Source organism: Lagopus muta, chromosome 5, assembly GCF_023343835.1.
Source record: "Lagopus muta isolate bLagMut1 chromosome 5, bLagMut1 primary, whole genome shotgun sequence".
Taxonomy (NCBI): domain Eukaryota; kingdom Metazoa; phylum Chordata; class Aves; order Galliformes; family Phasianidae; genus Lagopus; species Lagopus muta.
The window spans coordinates 36,802,483-36,824,725 of NC_064437.1; the positions used below are offsets into that span (position 1 = coordinate 36,802,483).

The 22,243-nt window shown below is 39.6% G+C and overlaps 1 protein-coding gene across 2 annotated transcripts in view; it reads left to right on the forward strand.

Moving 5' to 3' along the window:
* Positions 1-22,243, forward strand: part of GRID1 (glutamate ionotropic receptor delta type subunit 1) — a 602,942-nt gene that overhangs the window by 144,217 nt on the left and 436,482 nt on the right. The gene's annotated exons all lie outside the window — the stretch shown is intronic.

Below are 22,243 nucleotides of genomic sequence, written 5' to 3' on the forward strand. Positions count from 1 at the left end.
TGTGTCATGGTTACCTCCTTTCCTACTGAGGTGTGACGTAGGAGCCTTGAGGCTCCTTTTTCTACCCTCTCCCATCCTCCTTTTCAGCTAACTCACTGTCACTGCTTGCCTAAATGTGGTTTTGACTTCTTACATTACTGCAGAATAATCTCACATAAGAAAAAGTATTGTTATAGGTAGAATAATAGACCAAAAGTTAAGGAGTCAATTATTGAATTTATTAATTATAATGAGCAAGGAACAAAGAGGCAATGCAGCGCTGGGCGACAGGGGACTCTGCGTTCCACCAACTGCCGCGAGGTTTGAACCAGTGCACGATCCTTTTATGCAGTTTGTCTCTGCGCATGATCCGGCTGTTGCTAGGGGGTCTTTTTCTTCCTCCTGGTGGTCGAGTCAGCTGTCTTTGGAGTGACAGCTCAAATCCAAAGTGGTTGAGTCAGCTCTCCTTGGAGTGGCAGCTTCTGGCTCTGGGATCTCAGCAGAAACTCCTTTGTTCCCATCTTCCGGGCCTTGCCAGCAGATAAGAGGGAGCAGGGGTACCCATCTGCATCCTGTTTCTCACAGAACACGATGGTATCGTTCCCCAATTTTCCCACACCTAGCTGGAGTTGTTTTGTCACAGGCCAGATCTTCCGCCAGTAAACACTCCTGAGTACTCTCATCCGCTCTGCTACAGAGCAAGCAGTTCTGGGGGAAGGGGCTTTCAAATGTTCCCAAAGCGATATCCATTGTCACACGGTTAGCACCCATTAGTTGCCTCCTCAACAAATCACTCAGAGTCTTATCACAAGAAATACCTCAGGAAGCAAGCCTTGAGCCAAAAAACAGAGAAGGATTCTCACACCACCCCGTGACTCAAAGGTTGCTTGAAATGAAGCATAAGTGACCCTCCATGGTGGTGAGGAAAAGAAAAGGGAGAAAATAAAAAGTCAGCAAAGAAGCAGGAGAGAAGGAGGAGGGGGGAGAAGGGGAAGATAATCGTTCAGGTTTGTGTTTTCGCAAGCTAAGCTTATTAACTCTGGACAAACATTCTTGCTTTTTTGACAGTATTAATGTGAGCACATAAGCAATTACTAGCAGTAGGTTATTACTCATCATGGTTTAGAAAAATACATATATAAGCACTGCTTTTCTACGGAAGAAGGAGTGAATAGATTATCTCGAGCACTGAGAACAGGGCTGTGTCTTTCTATATATTGTTTAAGAGTTCAGCAAGAAATTGGACAGGGAAGGAGAGGATCAACTTCATTCGTTACAGAATTTGAAACCTTTGACTGTGGTTATAATCAGTCCTCTGAAAACTTGCAGCCATAGGATTCAGACACAAAGTTCAGTCGTTTTGGTATCAGAAAAGTCAGATGCTAGTACTCAAAAAATTATTCACCTCAGACGCCAAATGTAGATTATCTGAAAATAGCCATATGCCAGTTTGTTGTGGTGATGTGCACATGCTTGAGCTAGTATGTTGTTTTTGATGCCAAATGTCTCTCAATGAGATGAGTAAAAGCAGAGTGTAGATACAGTGAGTATAATCCCATCTAATATTAGAAGCTGGATCCGGAGAGCTGTTCTGCTTTGGCAGCCTCACACTTGCAGCTGCAGTGAGGCTGCTCAGGACCTTGATGCTTCATGTGAGGAGCATTCACTGTTTTTAATTTCTCATTTTCTAAGAAATGTGAGTGAAGGACAAGTAATTCCCTTATAAAATGTGGCCAGAGTGTAAAATGTGGTTGAGTTGAAGTGGGGAAAGTTCTGTGTTCTAACTTTTCGTTACTACATTTAATGATGGATGTTTCTGGACTGTTGGGCAATCCTCTTCATTGTCATACTACCAAGAAATGGAGTTTGCAAATACCACTGTTTCAAGTAAATAAATAAAAATCCAACCAAACACAGAAACTTATGGCCCATCCTGGATTTGAATGCAAAGATCAAGAACTTCTGAAAGAGATGTCTATAGTCTGATAAGAACAGAAGTTGGTGGGTAGGTAGGTGAGAAGTGCTGCCTCTCAGACTTGTTTTGTTTTTATGGAGATTTCCAGAAGCACAAATGGCTGGTTTGTGTCTGTATGCCACTCAAAAAAAAAAAAAAAAAAGCCCTACCTCAGAGCACTGTCCCGACTTTCAGACAGAAGATTAGATAAGGATGATAGGAAGTGACTGTTTAGAGCAGGCTGCTGCCCCCTTAAGGCTAGCTGAAAGTCATCTTCACGCAGGGCTGCAGATGCCCTCCATACTATTGATTGGAATTGAACTTAAGCACTCATCTAATCCACAAATCATCCTTATGGCAGGATCACATTATGAGCTCTAATTGGAGGGCTACTTCTAAAAACGGTTTTGAACCCATATCACAATAAGCATTAGTAGTAGGATTTGCAGTGTGTAATTGCAAAGATTGAGTACTCATTTTAGTTGACTAAAACAAAGGCAAGAGACAAATTTTATTTCATTTGATAGTAACTAAGTGCATCCGTGTTGATGTTTCTTTTAATGGTATATTTGTTTAGTACTTGCATCTTAAAGCATAAGGAAAACATACAATGATCTCATAGGATCATAGAACGGCTTGGGTCGAAAGGGACTTTGCAGACCATCCCAGTTCCAATCCCCTGCTGTGGGCAGGGTTGTGAACCACTAGACCGGGTTGCTCAGGGCCCCATCCAACCTGGACCTGAACACCTCCAGCAATGGGGCAGCCACAGCCTCTCTGGGCAGCCTGTGTCAGTGTCTTGCCACTCTCTGAATAAAGAATTTCCCCCAACATCTAATCTAAGCATTTCCCTCTTTTAGTTTAAAACAATTCCTTCTCGTTCTGTTACTGTCAGACTATGTAAAAAAATTGGTTTTATTCCTTTTTATAAGCTCCTGTCAAGTACTATGGAAGGCTGCAATGGGGTCTCTTTTGAGCTTTCTCTTCTACAGGCCAAACAAGCCCAGCTCCTTCGGCTTTTTTTTTTTTTTATTTAAGACAGGTGTTTCAGCCTCCTGAGCATCTTCATGACCCTCTTCTGGATCCATTCTAGGAGCTCCAGGCCTCGACACAATACTCCAGGTAGAGCCTTAGAGGGCAGAGTAGTGGGGAGCCATCATGTCCCTCTCCCTGCTGGCCACATCTCTTTTGGTGCAGCCCAGGATGCCATTGGCCTTCCAGTCTGCAAGCACACAGAACTTTTTGCTTTTGATTTTCCCCCATCAAATCCATTTGAATGTTGTTGTTGTTTTTGTCTGCTTTAAAAGCATTAGAGGGGAATGAAGATAATTCTGTAGTTTGCTACAAGAGGAAAGTTCTGAACATAATTGAAAAATGAAGATATGTAGCTAAAACGTGTGTTGCTGTGTCTCTGACTGAGGTACTTGGAGAAAACCCATCACCATAGTAACTAAATCTCTGCTAAATAATTACCAACAGATTTGTTCTTTTATTCTCTTCCTCTATCTTGTATAATATGTGTAGCTTGACTATAGTTTCAAATTGTGTGTACATACATATTTGGATGCTGTGTTTGGAAGATAAGTAGGATTTACTGTCCTTCAGGCTACAGTCTGTGTGAGCAATGAGCAGAGAAGCCAGCTGCAAACTAATAGGCTTCACCATCTTTACTTTTTAGTTATTAATTACCATTTATCTGAACTCTTCATGCAATATTACATTCACCTTTTGCTTTCAAGATTGTTATGGAGAATGCTGGAATAATTAAAGAAATCTGTGACTTTGAATGGGGAAGTAGTCTGTTTCTCCTTGGCTTCAGTCTCCAGGAATTCTGTCTTTGGGAATTTTCTGTTTGTAATCCCATTCTCATTGGAATGATCTGTTATCCTTTCATTTTACTCTTAGCAGTGACATAAATGACTTTGCAGGATTTCCTCTGCATATTATTGGTTCTTAAAAGGCATTCAGCATTATCAGTTTGAACAGATCTAGAAAAGTAGCTGTACCTCCAACACAGTCTTGCAAACCATTGCATTTGGTTAAATAATGAAACGGTAACTCTGTGCTTTTTGCTGACTTCAGTTTAATCTTTTTGGGAAACCAAATGGATTCATTTGCTCTAGCAAATTGTACAACTTGGTGCTTCAGAGAATGGGCAAGTGAGTCATCTGTGATTGCCAGGTTTTTCTCTATCGGATAGCTGCTTCTCAGTGAACTTCTGAAGTCAGTAAATTATCATGTGCTTAGAACAGTTAGTCAGTGTGAGGCATGCATAAACCTGTTTGTAGTATTCTTTGGTCAGCTTCAATTATTTGCATTAAAACTCATCTTTCTCTCCTAGTGAGGAATAGCCACCAGATAATTGATCAAAATAACCCATTCACTTCATCTTTTTAGGGGGGAGAGTGCCAGAGTTTGTTCTTGACTTTTTCTTGTTAAACTCTCAGAGCTCATAAGAGGCTCTGAAACTAGAGAATGTTGTTATAGAGGTTTGGTGCTTTTCTTAATGCTACTGAATGAGTCAAATCTGGTCCACAGCACATAAGATATTCGTGTGTTTGAGGTACAGGCACGAGATCTCTACAGACACTAGCTCCTCTATATGGTCTCAAGCTGAGTGTGGGTTACCCTAGAAACAGTAATAGAAGTTAGACCAGCAGCGCAGAGGAGCGTGTATTTTGAAGTTAGTGTAAGTAACAACAGTAACTTCAGAGCTGTGCTACACACACCTTTCACCGCTTTAGAAGCCATTTGTTGCAGAAAAACATGGCTTCTTAAGGCTGAATTTTTTGAAGTGTGCTTTTCGTTATATTTGCATGGATGTTTGAAATGTATCTATGGAATAGGTTAGGAAATGAAGAAGATAGTTCAGAGCAGTTTTTGTGAATATTGTATAAAAATGATTTACAGACATGCGATTTAAAAATTAAATGGAATCACTGAGGTCAAATTAAGCTCAGTTTTTTTTTCTAAGGAACCAAACCTGAAAATTTCAGCACTGCTACTACTTTTAAATCTGTAAACTTAAGTATGTTCCTGAGGTAAATCAAGAACATCTCTGTGAATGAAAAGGTATAATCCTCTGGATGCACTCTGAAGTTTATTACGCTTTTGTTCAGTAGGGTATCAAATGTACATAAATGTGTCTCATTAGCCCAACTCGTGTGACTTAAAGCTTCAATAAATATCATCTCAGTCAAGTTACCTAACAATAATGTTTCACAGGGCAGTGTGTTCAAATTCCAAGTGTCTTTAGTAGTGCAAAATGTGAAAAGAGCTTTTCCACTTGTACAGATTATTCATTCTTGGAAACGCTTTTGGGAGTATCTCCTTGTACTATAGCTAAGGACATGCACGTTAAGTCTAATCTGCAGTTTTAAGTTTAGCTGGAGATTAAGATTTATGATAATATTGCCTTGGTAAGTATAACAGGAAAGTGTCTAACTTAATTTTGAGCTACAAGAAAGTACAATTTCTTATTCAAAGTACCTATCCCATTTAAGCTGTATCAGACAAGTTGTGGATAGAACACCTGAGCCATTATTGTCCTTAACAGGCAATTGCTTTTCTACTGACTCATGTCCTCTGAGAAACGCTTTGTTGCTCTTTAAGCCACTTCTAGAGTGTAAAATAGCCACATGCCCCATTTGAAGTGAAGTGTGTGGCCCTTCAGTTGTAGCTTGTATTTATGCATTTGCTTTTATCAGTATCTCCTATTAATTTTCTTTAGCATATCCTGTTCACTTCCTTTTGATGTTCATCACTGATTCCCAAAAACATTTTTAGATTTAATTTTTAAAATTTATTACTGATTCTCATTTATGTGGGGATGTGATTAGGAAAACAAGCTACTTTGCTATTACTGAGAAAATCAGGCTTTATTTCCAAGCACTGACTCTTACCCAACATTAGTTCCACTAGTAATCTCTACCTGTAAGTAGTTCAACAGAACTCTTTTTTTTTTTTTTTTTTTTTTTCAGTTTCATTTACATGGTTTATTTAGTGTAGAAAAATCATTCCTTTTATTCCATGCCACATCGTTTGGATGCTTGGGACTTGCATATAAGTATTAGATATAATCCTGTCACTGTGTGATAACTGCACTGAGACTTTACATGTCTACCACAATCACATGCTTTCAGATTTCAACATTTCCCATCTGTGTTCCTGCAAAAGAGATAAAACTAGTACAAAATCTAAATATCTTTCCACTTGTTAGTTAGTCTTGGACTAACTAGTTTTGTACCTAGGTTTTTATGCCATTTATGCCAAATGATAGCTTGTATTGGGAAGCATCACAGATTATGATAAATTAATCTGTATCAATTATGGCAATAAATTGCATAACAGTCAGTGTAACTTACCAACCGCAGAGATATGCACTGCTTTCTAATACTTTTTAATAAAAAAGCTAGTGTTACTATTGCATAATATCTAACAAGGGAAGACTAAGAATTTAGTGAGAATGAAAATAGCAGCATAAAACTGAATTTTCTCTGAAGAATTCATAGAATTAAATCAAGTGATTTTTCCTGTTTCATAAACTGGAACGCTTTATCCTCCTTATCTGAATTCTGTGGAGAAGCTGTATTCCAATGGCCTCGGGTAACCCGCTGCCACTGAGCCTGCTTGAGATGGGGTTGGCCTCAGTGATGCCACCTCACACTCTCAGCCATTCTGTCTCTATGAGAATTTAAACTGATTTGATCTTGAGTAACGTGTTGAGATTGGATTTTTCTCATACCTTTTTTACAGTTCAGAGAGGCAATTTCAGCTGCTCTCTGTTCATGGTGATGGTGAAATTTCATGGAGTCAAATTTACCCTTTGTTTAATGAGGTAAATTGAACAGAGGGGAATGCAGGCTGTTTCTGTGCTTTGAATTAGAATTATTGCAGACCACGCTCCTTGTGAGGAGATAGCAGGAAACACTGAGTTGAATGCCATAACTTCTAATGTTTCATTAACACCAGTTTTCCTTGTGTGCAGAAAATAAAAGTGCACCTAAAAAGCAAAATTAATGTAGTTGTTAGCTGAATTCAATAATTTATTTGCCAGCTTAATGTTTGCGGCGGTTAGATCCAAGTCTGCCCAATGTGAAGGTTTTTGAAGTAGTTTTTTGCAGAGGGTATTGCAGTGGTATAGTCAGAAAGAACTTGTAGAAAGGTCTTTTTTCCTTAATTATGATTTTATTTTCATTTTAAAAATTGAGATGCTTTTGCCATTGAACAATAATGCCATATGAGAACTTTAATTGATAATTTAACAACCCTTTATTGTAAGTCTTTCTTCTCACAAAGGCACATTAAAAACAAACAAAAAACAACCCTTGTGTTGATGAGTTTGCAGTTGATTTTAAATTTCATGCAGAAATACTATTATTCATTATCTCCTGAAGTCAATAGGTGACAATAAACAACGCTTGCCTTTTGATCAGGGTGATGTATGTGCCTGATCCCTGCCAACTCTTCAGTGCAAAGCCACTCAAATGTATCTTGGTTTAAATTGTAAGAGAGGTAAATGTCATGGCAGAGCACAGCATGCTGCCTTTGTTGCTATTTGAAGCTGATTGTAAATCCAAGTTGCTGACTTTGTTTACATGCTTATTAAAGCCATAAATTTGAGTAATTTACCTAAACCTTTTGTTCAGTGCTCAGCTATTCCTTCCCCACTTTCCTTATGTAAGTCTCGTACACCACAAGCCTTCCTGTGTCCACAATGTTGTTTTCAAGAGATACAGGAAAAATGTTGTCTTCTCTTGTTGAAATAGATAACAGGAAAAAAAAATCACAAACTAGTGCCACGGGGATTTCCAAGGACATAACAGTGTTAATGTAACAAAGAACAAATAATGAAATCCAGCACAAAGGGATTTCAAGTCTATAAAACAAATAACTTGTATGAATATGATAAAAGACTAATTCAGTACAGAGTGATTTGCATTGGTACGGTGATAGGTATTTCTGGAAAATTTAGCTGAATATTGATTTGAGTTTTTTTACAATCTGAAAGCATCCACTTCAACTTTCTTGAACTCTGAAAATCCTATCCAGGAATAGCCAGAAAGCTGTACTCGTACAGGTAAGTAAGAATTAAAGACTGTAGAAGAGGCTCTAAAGCTTAGTATAAATACCTAAGAGGTGGAAAGTAAATTAAGTGATATTTGAAGTTTTTATTAGGACAGTTCAAACTTGATGCAAAGGTATCTATATGATATGCCTTCCATTAAAGGCTAGCCTTGAGCCTTGTATAATTTTTATATCAGTAAAAGCAAGTGTAAAGCATAATCATTCTGAATCTTAAACTATTACTGCACTGATGCATGTATCAAAGAAAGAAGCAACCTTCAGGGCAGTGGAAGGTTGGAGTCTCAAAATGACTTTGTGTGTGTCTGGAGGAAAACGTGCTGATGCTTGGCCATATTCTTCCTTCCCAACGTGCATCTGTGTGTGTAGGCAGCATACTGCTAATAGCGTGGGATGTTCTTGCAACAAGGCCTTGTAGCATCGTGGGGCCAGGGCCAGCAGTGGCAGTGACCTCAGTCTGTGATGAAACATAGCAACATAGAGCTACTACTCTAACAGTGTATGTTTATATATATGTGTGTGTGTGTGTGTGTATTTACACATATATATGTTTTAAATGAGAAGTGTAATTCCTTCCACTGTGAGACTGCTACAGGCTTATCACAGAATCGTAGAAAGGCTTGGGTTGGAAGGAACCTTAAAAGATCACCTAGTTCCTACCATGCTGCCATGGGCAGGGTTGTCAACCACAAGGTCTGGCTGCACAGGGCCCCAACCCATAAGGCCTTGAATGCCTTCAGGGATGGGGCAACCTCAGCCTCCTTGAGAAAATCTGTTCCAGTTCCTCACCACTCTAAGTAAAAGATGTCTTCCTAACAGTTAACCTAAGTCTTCTCTCTTTTAGTTTAAAGACATTATCCCTTGTCCTGTCATTATCCGCCTGTGTAAAAAGTCAGTCCTGCTCCTGCTTATAAGTGCCTCTTGAGTACTAGAAACCTTGTCCTCTGTCCATCCCCAGAGCCTCTTATCAATTGCTTAGGGGCACTTCATAGAATCACAGAGTCCTTACAGTTGGAAAGGACTTTCCAGCCCAGGATACTGTTGGCTGTCTGGGCTGCGAGGGCATTGCTGCCTCATGTCTAGTTTTCCATCCACCAGTACCCCCAGGTATTTTTTGGCAGGGCTGCTCTCAATCCTATCTTCTTCCAGCTTGTATTCGTAGTGGGAACTGCCTTGACCCAGGTGCAAGATCTTGCATTTGGATTTGTTGAACCTCATGAGGATCACCTGGGCCCACTTTCAAGCCTGTCTAGGTTCATCTGGCTGCCATCCTGTCCCTCTGGTGCACTGTCTGCACCCCACAGCTTGGTGACATCAGCAGACTGGCTGAGGGTGTGCTCCATTCCACTGTCAGTGTCACTGATGAAGATACTAAGGAGTATTAGCACCAGCACTGACACCAGCACAGTATGACTATGGGGCATACCACTTATCACTGGATTTCTGTCCAGACATGGGGCCACTGACCACCCCTCTCTGGGTATGATTGTGCAGCCCCGCTTCAGGGGCAAAGGGAAGATTCCTTCCACCCTGAGCAGAAATAGAGACCGAAATTCCATTGTCTTGCATGTGTCTGTGATCTGTTTCCTCAGGGTTGGAATCGAGTGCCTCTGCCTGCAGAAACTAGAACATGTTATAGCCTTTCAGGCTGTGTGGGTACCCGGAGAGATGGCTGCTTTTCTGTGTGTGCATTCAGCTAAGGCATGTGATCTGTATGTGTATTATATTAAATTTATAAAGTGAGATTTAGGCCTGATTAAAACAAACACAAAATAATTAAATTTGTTTCTCAGCATTGAATTCAATCCATAACAGAACAAATCAAACAAAAACAAGGGAGAAAAATTAATAAGAATAACCTTCCAAGGGGAAAAAACAATAAAAGCTTTGAAGTCAATCTGAATCATGCCTCTTATAACACAAATACTTAAAACAAAGGAAGTAATTATCCTTCATTTTTAATTCATTTTGCACCTTGAAAACAAGCTTGTATTGTAAAGATCTGGATTTAAGTTTTGGTTTCATTGTTTATAACTGTAGGATCTCTGGGTAGTTACGTTCTGCAGGTTTTAATCAGAAAATACTCCGACAGTCTGATCTTACTTTATGTATCTTGCAGAATAAGTATTAGACTTAACTAATAGAACTACCACTGGCTTGACCTTGTTTGTTTTTCAGGTGCAGATGCTTTGTAGTTAATTCAAACATACTTGAGGCTGAATCCTTATAATTCAAGAATTGCCCATTACGAAACTCAGCTACTTCAGTAGTATGTAGAAAGTAGCTACTTCATTCTTATAATACGTAGGTTGCTCCGAAATTAGTGCTGCTTATATCTATAGAAACTACAGCAGATACAAAAATCATAATAATGCTATTTGATTGAGCAAATTCTAAGCTACAGAATACTTTTCCAGCATAATCACCACCATTTGCTGTGCATTTTTGCCAGTGATGAACAAAAGCTTTCATACTGTGCTCATAAAAATCAGCACCAATGGGAGTGACCCATTGTCTCACAGCTGCTTTGATGATGGCCTTGCTAGGAGAATGTTGCCCATGCGGTCCATCTTGCATTGGCCTGAACAGATGAAAGTAAGAAGTTGCCAAATCTGGACTATACAGTGGCTGTTGTAGGATGCTTCAGCCAAGATTAGCAGTACACTCCATGGTCTTTTAACTGGTATGGGACTTGATATCATTGTTGCGTGAGAATGGCTGTCTTCTTCTCTGGCCTGACTCTGGAAGTTTGCAATTCATGCAAATAGAGTTGCAGCAATTCAGCAATAGAGTTAACACCTCATTCCCACCTCAAATAATTCAAATGCTGACATAAGGAATCTAAGTGCTGAATTTAAATGCAGTCTTGTAGCTTTGCATAAATTGAAAGTTGTAGATAAAAGATCATTTTAATAGAATCTTGGCTCCTGTTCTCTTGTATCTGATAGAATGTGAGTACAGATCATAGTATCTATTCAATATAATTGGACTGTACAGAACGACAAAGAAAAAAAACAACCTGAAAAAAAGAGCAAACTTTTGAAGGTTTAGATCTGCTTTACAGTATACACAATTGTGAGTAAAATTGAATATTAAAGTTAACTGAGAAGGTCAAGTATAGCGATGGTTCAGAGTTTAAAATTATGATATTAATGATTAATGTTAATTAGCTGGATGCTGCCTTCATTTTGTGAGTGCTGTGTATGTGTTTGGTTTGACTTTTCCTTTTTCTGTGCAGATTCAAGCAGCTTTTCATTAAAAAAAAAGTCTGAAAACATCTGAGTGAGTATTTTATTGACTTAGTATTGCTGCATCTCTACAGGTGTGTTTTTATAGTAGTTTTGCCTCTGATGCCAAAGATTTGGGGATCTTCTTGGAAAAGGACAGCATGGGGGAGAGAACATAAGTCTGAATTTAGAAGATTGGTTTGCAGAATTGGTTGTGACTCCAATCCTATGCTTGAGTTTAATGAAGTCAACACAGTCTGCCCAACCTGACCTAAGCGTGGAACAAAAGTGCTGGGTAAATTGTGTGTGTTTATATATATATATATATATATATATATATATATATATATATATATATATATTTTTTTTTAACTGAGGTGTTTACATGGAATCTGTTTGCTGGTCGCAACCTTTGTAACACAGAGACTTAAAAATCTAAACCTTCCTTGGCCTTGTGAAGAATTGTAGTTTGCTGCAGGCCAGTGATCTCTGAGGAGGCAGGGAGCGTGGGCTGCTGGTGAAGGGAGAAGGCACTGCAGTTGCATCTAAGTAAGCCTCATGGAGCAGCTGCAGAGAGCCTGGAGATGCTGCTGACAATATAAAGACAAGGGAAACCTGCTTCTCCCAGGGTAATTTTGCAGTATGGAGTTGGATAGGAATGACAAGCAGTGGAAGCATCTCTTCTCTATAAGGAAACTGAAGGAGGAACCAGATCTTTTTTGCTCATTTGCTGTCGGCTCACATACTTTAAGGGCTGAGGGGAATGTGAGTAAGTTTAGTGAGTTCACAGTGACAAGTGAAAAAGATTGAAAAAGCTTATTTTTCAAGTTACTATAGTATTAATCCCTGAAGTCAGCCTTCGCAGATGTGATCATCTGTTACACCTGGTGCCAAGAGGTCAAGTGCCATGCCCTTAATCTTATTTATTTGTTTGTTTGTTTTTTTAATTATAGGGATTGAAATTTATCTTGGGTGGATTACTTACTCAATCTAGATCCAGCATGGTCTGGGGACATAGGATAGTATGCGTCACAGATATACTAATTGTGCCTTAGCTTCCCGGGACTTGCTCAGAAGGTCTCTGAAAATGAGAGCTCCCGAACAGTGAGTTTATTCCCCTCTGGGTGGGAACATGGCAGGTGTCAGTGTTGCAGTGTGCTTGGAAGCAGTGCAAACTCAGTTATGCCACAAAGGAGCTATGCACTATGTGTGGGGAAGCTGTACCATGTTCAGTGATCTGCTAGGGTGCCATGTGGCAGTAGCTGCCAGGCACAGCAGTGTCTCTTTCCAATTTACAGATGCTAACTTGGGAAGTGCTACACAAGACAGCGGTGGAGTTGGCTGTTTTTTTTAGATTTCCAAAGAACCCTCAAGTACTCACAAAATGAAAAACTAAGTAATAGCAGTGCCATGGTCATAGGAGAGCCCAGCAGCGTGAAATAGTTAGCAATATTTAAAGTTATAGCTAGTGGCATAATTTTATTGAGAGAGGCTGTGTTAGCAGTATGTACAGATTAATTCTCTCTAGGCATGGACTCCTTAATTTATCTTCAAATGTCTCTATAGATAAGTAAAAGAGACTGTTTCAAGCATTTACTGGAGCTAGAACTTGTCAACACAGCAGAAGCTGTGCAGCTTCCCCATTCTGTGTAGTGAACCAGCAGGAATACTTTAAGTGCAGGTTTTTGTGAGGATTTCTATATGTTATGCTCTTCTGCTTCAACCAGGTTGCTGACACGTCTGAACTGATGTTGTTGATGAAGTGTTTAATAAGTTTCTGGTCTTCAAGTATGGGTAAATGCAGCCTGGCTTGAAAGACGATCTTTCTTTATAGTATATGTGTAGGTGTTTGCTGTGGTGGTTTGTTTGCTTGCTTGTTTTTTGAGTACCACTACTTACAAGTTTCACTTACAGTTCATTCTGCCAATTCAGAGCTCTAGAGTATGATATGAAAGGATTTTCAGTCTGCATCAGCAACAACGCAACTGCCAAAGTTTTGATGGAAGGCCAGGGATAGTATACAGTAGGATTTTAAGCCCTATTGGTTTTGTTCAAAGAAAGCTTAATACAGAGATGCCATGTACTCAGAATACTATGAGCACAGTACCTGCTGAATGGACAGGCTGTAGTTTGGGGAGATGTAGAGCCTAATAGTGCATGTGTGCACACTTGTTTGGTATTTGTTTTCTGGTTTTAAGAAGGTTATGATGTTGGAGGGAGAGGGTCCAGACACGTAAGTGGTTAAGATGCCATTTGAATGGTGATATCTTGTTTTCCATTACAGATACTTTGCTAAAAACTTTGCATGGGTCTGAAAATGGCTGGGTTACTTTGGAAAGCAGGGATTGAAAAACAAACAAGCAGAGTATTTTGGATGGCACATCATTAACAAACTACTGTAGTTTGACACTTACTAATGCCTACTATCTTCTTAGACTCTTCAAAGTGAAAGGATTGTCACTGTTAACTCTTCCTAATGTATCATTAAATTTCTGAAAACCAGGTAAATGGGCAGTACTTGAAGAAAATGGCTTTTGACTGTTATTACTGATTATCAATTTTTTTTTAAAAGTTGTGTGTATGTTTCCTCAAGTAGATTATTTGCAGTTTAGAGACCTTTCAACCTTGAAACAGTATTAAGATGGGAAAGAATTTGTCTTCAGACAGCAGTAGGTGTTGGAGCCCGACTTCATGTATAAATTCTGGTAGTCAAGTGTATTGTTGCAAGGTGATTTTTAGCTGAGTATTTGAGGCTTATGTTCTGAAAATATATCGTAGTATTCTGAAGCTCTGGTCTGTTTAGAAGCTATACTTTTTGTCTGAGTTAATAAATCCTAAGGAATAGTGCATAAGTGTCCTTTGATTTTACAAGAAAAAAATCCTTCAATGAAAATCCTCCTAGTAAACTATAAATTTACTGCAAAACTTTGTCTACAATAGAGAATCACAGAATCACAGAATGGCCAGGGCTGGAAGGGACCTCAAAGATCATGAATCTCCAACCCCCCTGCCACGTTCAGGGCTACCAACCTCCCCATTTAATACCAGACCAGGCTGCCCAGGGCCCCATCCAACCTGGCCTTCAACACCTCCAGGGATGGGACATCCACTGCTCTCCGGGCAGCAGTTCCAGCACCTCACCACTCTCTCTGTAAAGAATTTCCCCCTGACATCCAACCTAAATCTCCCCTCCCTCAACTTAAAACCATTTCCCCTCGTCCTGCTCTTATCTACCCTTTCAAAGAGTTGATTCCCCTCCTGTCTGTAGGCTCCCTTTAGGTACTGAAAGGCTGCAATGAGGTCACCCCGCAGCCTTCTTTTCTCCAGGCTGAACAAGCCCAGCTCCCTCAGCTTTGTCTTCATAGGGGAGGTGCTCCAGCCCCCTGATCATCTTTGTGGCTCTCCTCTGGACCCTCTCCAACAGCTCCCTGTCTTTTTTGTACTGTAACAGTAGCAACAGAGCTCCTCTGCCTGAATAAGAAGATGGAGTTTCTAACCTACTAATACTGTTTGCCTCTGCTGATTGGGTACTTGTTATCTCAGTGCCGAATGGAATTTTTAGTAAATATCTACATTTTCTTCATTGTGAGCTCTGTTGTGTGCTTCGCTTTTATTCATGCAGCAGAACTTTGAGAATAGAAGGTACCCTGTGCAGTGTGCTTGGCAGATGGTCTTTCAGTGGGCTTGAGAGCATTGGTTACAATGCAGTCTGTACAGGTAATGGTTTGTAAAGTGAGCAGCCTAAATTTTCAGCAGGATTTGGGGAACCATCTTCTAGCTCATAATTATAGTCCCTGAGACATGGAAACATGTTAACTCAATTGTGGAAGAGAAGCTAGCAAATTTGCCCTTTTAAATCTGAAAACAAATACGTGCTTCTGAGAAAAGAAGGAATGTGCTGGGTGTAATAGGAGCTTAGGCTGGCCAAGCCAGGACAGTTTTGAACCCAACAGCACAGGCCAGACTACAAGATCTATGTAATTATTACTTGCAAAGAGGAGGAGAAATTATATGCATAGAAATGCTTTTTAACGTGATGTGAAGAAAGTAGTTTCATTTTACTTGTTGATTTTAATATAATATTACACTTGCTTTGTCATTGCTTATATACTTTTATCAGCCAGAGGATTCATGTTTCAACTCAGGCAATAGAAAGGCAGGAGTCAGGGGGACATTCACCCACAGATTTAGTTACATTGACTTTAAAGGCACAGGAATGAATTCTAGTGGGAGTAAAAAGCAACATCTTAGCACCTGAATCTCCACCCTGTTTATTTCCAAGGACACCATTCAGCAGAAAGGGGGAATGTAAGGAGCCAGGTTTGGATTTGCCGGAAAAGTTAGAAGATGGCCTTTAAAATTAGGATGTTCTGACTTTGGAGATGAAATAACATGAGTTCTCTGGAGCAAGGGGAGTTGTGCTGCAGTGTTCTCAACTTGTTGCTGCAGTTCTGAAAGGATAGCAGTGTAACAAGGTAATTTTAAAAGTAATTTCATTAGTGGAGACAAAAAGTGACTAAAGCCTAGATAAGGCTCTAGCAAAAGCAAGGAGCAAGGTAGAGATGAATTTTGGCAGCTTTTCCTCTGCTTCTCTTTCAGTGCTAATGGTTACTTATGCTCAGCACTTCTCATTGCTGGGACAAACAATTGCTTCTACATCTGCTGTGTCTGACAGATCTGGGCAGCTGGCAGGAAAATACCTCTTCATGGACTGAATGACCCTGTCCCCTTGGAGACTGAAAGTGGATGCTGCATCTGCTGACCAAGGGAACAAGGGGTGTTCTGTGCTTTTGCTCCCCAGCTCGCCTTTCTTCTGGCTGCGGCAGCAGGAAGGCTTCTCACACCATTACATGCTGCTGCTTTGCCAAGAGTGGAAAAACCTTTCCTTGATGTCTGCTGAGCTTGGGGTGTTGCAGAACAGAGGAATATAGGTAGTAAAAGGTCAGATCCCTGTACCTTGACTGTACTTATATCAAAGCATACTTTTAAAGTTGTTGATAATCTGTCAGGCACCATGATGAGATGCAGATCAAACCAGAAACTCTTTGATTTCTTCACTGGTAAGGTTTTCTGTATGCGTGCCAGTCTTGTTTTCCTGTTCTTAGACCTCAGGCTTTATACAGCTATTGATTTTTCTTTTCTAGTTGATACAACATTAATGGTTATTCAGGTAAAGATATCTGTTATTTTCCCAACACAGCCTCACAATTCATTAAGAATGTGATGGGTTCCCTTGTGCTAGTAATGGCTGCTTTAATTCTAGCAAACAGGATCCCTGACAAACAGCAGGTCAGATATTCACAGCTAGTTCCATGGTCCATTACAGCAATTCCTTTTCTTCTTTGCTACAGCTAGCATTAGTATTCAAAAGCTGGAAGCATGCTGGTGGAAAGCTACCTAAATATTTATGGAATATTGCTAAGGTCATAGTAACAAGGGCAGCAAATGAAATTAAAGTTTTACGCTATGAGACAAACTAACTTATCAGTCGCCCTTGGCCAAGTTGCTCATGCTGTTTAAAGAAGAGGTTTTCTAAGAAAAAACTTTCTTATAAATTTCAGCATAAAATTTTAATCTGTAACTTTGCCTCAGTATCAGTTTTGTTTCTTCCAACAAGAGAAGTGGGTGGAGAAGGTTTTTAACACAGCTGTCAAAGGTGGTTTCGCGTAGCTTGATTTCTTAAGAACAGTGCTCCATATCTTTTATCTGAATATATCAAAGTGTTTTCTGAACTTCAGGGTCATAAATACCCTGTGTGAGGAAAACAATGTAAAGGGAGAAACAGATGCAGCAACCTCAGAAAATGTATGTAGGTTGCTCAGAAAATAATGCCTCCCAATTATTTCCTTGGAAGCTTCAACAGCTACAAAGAACACAATAGCACTGTTTGAGAGAGCAAATTCTCGTATACAGAGGAATATTTTTTGCCATAATTACCACTATTATCTATTCATTTTTGCCAGCAATGAACAAGTGCCTGATGTCATGCTCGTAAGAATCTGCACCAGCAGAAGTGACCCACTGCTGTGTTGCACCACTGCTTTACTTTGCTAATACAGAATTGTAGAGTTCTTAAGGTTGGAAAAGACTGCTAAGATCACTGAGTCCCACCATCAACCCATTACCTCCATGCTCACTAACCCATGTCACATGTAGCCTTTTCTTGAGCACCTCCAGTGACTCCACCACCTCCCTGGGGAGCCTGTGCCAATGCATCAGCACTCTGAGAAGAATTTTTTCCTAACACCCACTGTTTGATCTGCATAAACATTCAGCAAATATTGATGAATGTCAGCGGTGCTGTTTTTTCCACATGGAAGATTTAAATTCCACCTCTTTATTGCATTCATATTTTCATGTCAGACTCCATTTTGTTGGACTGCCCCACTGCTGTCACGTGGCAATAAAATGTAAGGGAATATTGTAGGAAGGTTCAGCCCCTGCTGCCTTACCACCAACATCCACTTCTGATGTTGTGGGCCAACATAATAAAACAAGAGGTGTTATAGTTACGGAGCAGCCCTTGTATGTGCCAGGTTAAAATTAGGAATGGAAAGCAGGAGTTGAGCAGGTTTTGCATTTAAACTTTGCAGTCAGATCTCAGGCTGGACAAGGAATCTCACTGTGCTGAGCATTGAGCAAACTGAGGCTGTTTTACTGCTCTATGGTTTTCCAAAAGGATGCAAGAACCTGGATAGCTTGGCATCTGCATTAAATGAGAAATGGCATTCTTCTCTTTTGTGGAAGCACGACAGAACATACATTTTGAATGGGAGTTGCCTTGCTTATTGAAATGAAAACCTCTGAGCACGGAAGCTCTGCCTTCATTATTTGGTAAGAAGCTAAATAGCTGGAAATAGTATACAGGTAGGAAAAAAATCAAACTGTTGGGGAAGAAAATGTTTTTTAATCTTCCAGCTATGGCTTTTGGTTACTTCGGGACACATGTAAAACCAAAGACATCTGAAAACCAAAGCAAAGCATTTTTTTTGTTGTTCTCAGATAAATTTAAGTAATTCTCTATAAAGGCCTCCATAAAGTGACAGCATAATTTGAATAAGTACATCATATAGGTAAAATAATCTGTACTCTAAGTGGCTTTAATTAGCAGCATGCCATCTTTATTCTTTGGATTCTAGCTAGGGACTGCATAAAAAAAAAAAAAACAAACCCAGAAACTGACTTAAGACTGATGCTTTTTTCTAGTTTTCTTACAGCCACAGCATAGTGCTAAGCATTTAAACAGAATTAAGTGGGACATTGAGTAGAATGGTGATTTTAAAAAACAAACAAACAAAAAACAACAGATTTAAGGCATTTGTACAAAAACTGCACATGTGTAGGACACCCTTTGGTTTGGTTAGGAGAACTCTTAAGACAGGATCTGTAAGAAAAAGCATATAATCTTCCAGTTAGATATTGAAGTAGCAATTATTTGCCCTAATTAGTGTGTGTTTCCAATGTCAGTAAGGCCATGTTGTTTGGAATCAACATTTGAATTTTGCAAATGAAACTGGTCCCTCCTGATGACTCAGTAGTGCAGAGCTGTGTTGATTATGACCCAGAAGGGATTTGGGGTATGCTTGGAGAAGATCCTTGCTTGTTTCCACTAGCAAAGTGCTTGAACATTCCCATTAGCAAATATTTTTGTTTGCAGATAATTTACAGTTCTTTTGCTGTCAAGGGAAACAATACCTAAAACAAGGAAGGTGAAAGAGAATCTAGAAGAGAGACAGAGATTTTCATTATTATTATTATATGAGGCCAAAGGATTCAGAGAGAGGATGTGAATTTAGTCTCTCTCACAATGATGGTGCTGTGTGTTGTTTGTTTTTTTTTAATCTTAACCAGTCTTCCTTCTACCCACTGCCCTAGGGAGCCAGTTATCTGCAATTGTCTTAAAATCTGTAAAAGCTGTATGTTCAACACTGCCCAAAATCCCATCATTGATGAGGGCAGCAATTCAGTCAGGTAACTTTGCTCATTTTCCACTATTGTTAAAAAATATGCTCAAATTTAAAAAGTAATATTTTGCTTTAAATCAAAACCTTGATAAATCAATCCCATCAAATCAATTAGCCAAGTTCTGAATGGGGCCATGAAGCAAAGAAACTAATTTCTTTAGAAATTAAATTTTTGCTGATTTCTGGTTTGAAAAGGAACGTGACCTGAAGAATAGTTCTGTTACATAGTCCTTAAAGAAAGCTGTGATAGTTGAGCATGCCAATCTTGTTCTGCCTCATTAATATTGGGCTGATGCTATGTATGCTGTATGGCCAGCATGGATACTCCAAGGATTTCACCAGCTTCAGAGCACCCCCCTTATTTAGCATTCATAGAGGTGCCTGACTAAACATAGAGTCTTTCTTCTGTATTTTTCTCAAACTCTATGTTCTTCCTCAGTGAGAAGGAAGGCACACACAGCCACAGATGCCTGAGTGAAATATTCCTCTTGATGCACTTTGAACAGAATTCTGAAAAGTCCCCGTTAGTTTAGATGAAGATATTTGTTTCTAAGGATTGTTAATGATTCATGACTTATGTACCATAGGCTAAACTCACAATGTGTGATTTCTTCAACTTTTGCACCCCGTGCAATATCTAATTGAAATTTTTGTTATTTCTTCTACACAAGTTGAAAGATATCTAACGTTTTGTGAGTATTTGCCTTGGTTAAAGGAATTAGTTTCCCCTGTGAAACAGATATTTCCTGCAGAGCTTGTCTTTCTCTCACTCCTGTTTAACACCTGCAGTGGCACATATCTCTCTTAGCTAAGGAGCTAAGAGCTGGCAGCATCAGTTAAATGTTTCACTGGAAAAAAGAGTAGTACAGAGGGCTTAACTAAGTCTGAGGAACGGCTGCAGAGAGTCATACCCTGAATTACCTTGAGGCGCTGATCCCCCTGAAAGATGTAAAGGAATGTTGAGCAGAGGCAAAAGACATGAGGCTTCGTGCACTGAGACACCTCAGGCAGTGCTCAGAACTTGGCTGAAAAGTACTTTGGAAGAAAAAAATCCCTGGTAATGACAGGGGAATTAGATATGCAATAGCTTACAGCATAAAATACTGCTTCTGAGCAGTAGTCTGTCCAGAGCTGCCACGGGTGTGTGGAGTGGGTTTTCCTTGCTTTGTTTTTCAATACCAAGAGTAAATGCACATTAGAATACAGTGCTTCAAGTATTTAAAAATGTACGTGTGCCCTCTGTTAGCTTATCCATTTTCCATGGGTGCAAGCTGTAGGATGAGTTGTACCTTTCACGCTTCTGTCAGTCTTCTTTCTCAGGAAAGACTCCTGAGGACAACTGCTGCTATTGTACAATGTTCTTAGGCCCTAGAAATTGCTTGTGAAGGCAGAAGAGGCTGCAGCACTGGATTCCCAGTACTGTAGGTTGTGTATTATGCACTTACACCATGATATTTGAACTGGCTATTGTCAGAAAAGATATATTCCTAAGATGTGCAAATCTACACTGTTTGGTAGCTGTACTTTTTTTAAGCAGCCTTGGAAGAATTTTGGTTGGCTTCATGTACAATAAAGTTAATGTATTTAATATAGCAGTAGTGTTTTCAGCTTGGAGTCTAGGAACACTTATTAAAAATGAGCTTTTTTTTAATGGATGAGTGTGGTTTTGCATCACCTTTGGAATTTAAGGGAGCGCAATTGAAACTTGAGAATTACTAGATTGACTTAAACCCCTGGTTTTGGTTCCATTCCTATCCTTGTTTATCATTTATTGTAAAAATGTCTTGACTTCCCTGAACTGGTAGATTTGAGGGGAGATAGAATAGGAAAATAAATTGAATATCTTGACATTATATTTTCAAGCGTTAGGTTTTTCTCTACCAGCTTGATTTTTGCTTTCTTACTTTGCCCATATTTTTCTTAGCTTCTCAGCAGAGAAGTGGTTGATCACTGGGCAAAATGGTGTTACACAGAAATGTCATTATTACGTGGTGTTTCTACTGAGGGTAGTTATAAACAGCACATGAGTGAATAGCTGTCTGCTATTCGTATTATGTAGGTTAGCTGCTATAGTTTCCCAAGTCTGGTGGGGCTGTCCCACAGAGAACTACAATGTGGACAAGATATTCAAGTAAGGATTTTTATTCTTTTTTTTTCTTGTGTTTTTTTTTTTTTTTTTCTCCTGGAGTTGAAGGAAATTACATGTGTGTAAGCAGTCTCCTGCTTGCCAGCAAGCACAGCCTGCTGATCCAGAAGACACCAGCAGAGAGGGATGGCTTCCTGCTTGCCGGCAGGGAGCCGAGCTTGAAGTGACTTCATCTGCAGGAACTGATTGGGAGCTGACTGCTGCGGTGGTGGTTGGGAAGCTCAGCCTCATAACTGCACAGCTGCCCTGGTCTCTCTCTATTTCTCTGGTGGTTTGTTTCCATACTGGCATTATGGAAAGAGAGGCAATGAGCGGCATCATCTCCCAGGGATGAGATTTGTATTCTGTGTTTAATTAAAGCATGATGACTTGTGCCAGAGAATGTTAAAATGTGACATAGAATGTTCTTTGCCAAATATTGGGATTTCATGGAAACTTGGAAAGTCATTAACTACTGAATTTTATTCATAATAAGCGTGTAGCCTGTTTTGCAGGGCCCATTGACTTCGGCCTTGTTTTCTTTTGAGTTTCTCCCCCACTGAGTTATTTCAGCCTCACATAATGTTGATGGAAATACTCTGCTTGGTGACAAAACTATTTGAGGAACAGGACACTAAGCAAACTGTTTGTTGACTAACGAGTTGCTGCAGGAGACTGCTAATGAGACAGGGAACCTTTGCCATTTTAGGTCTTTGCTTTGAATTTGATCGCATCGGTCTAATTGTAATCTCATGATAAGCTGTTTGTTGGCCTGTAAAAATGCAGTAGGTGTTTATACTGCTTGTTAGCTTTTTACAGGACAGCTGAACAAACCTTGCCACTCTGACAACTCTATTAGTAGTTTCAGAAGAGAAGTCAAGTACTAAATAGGAACAATCATGTGGATAAC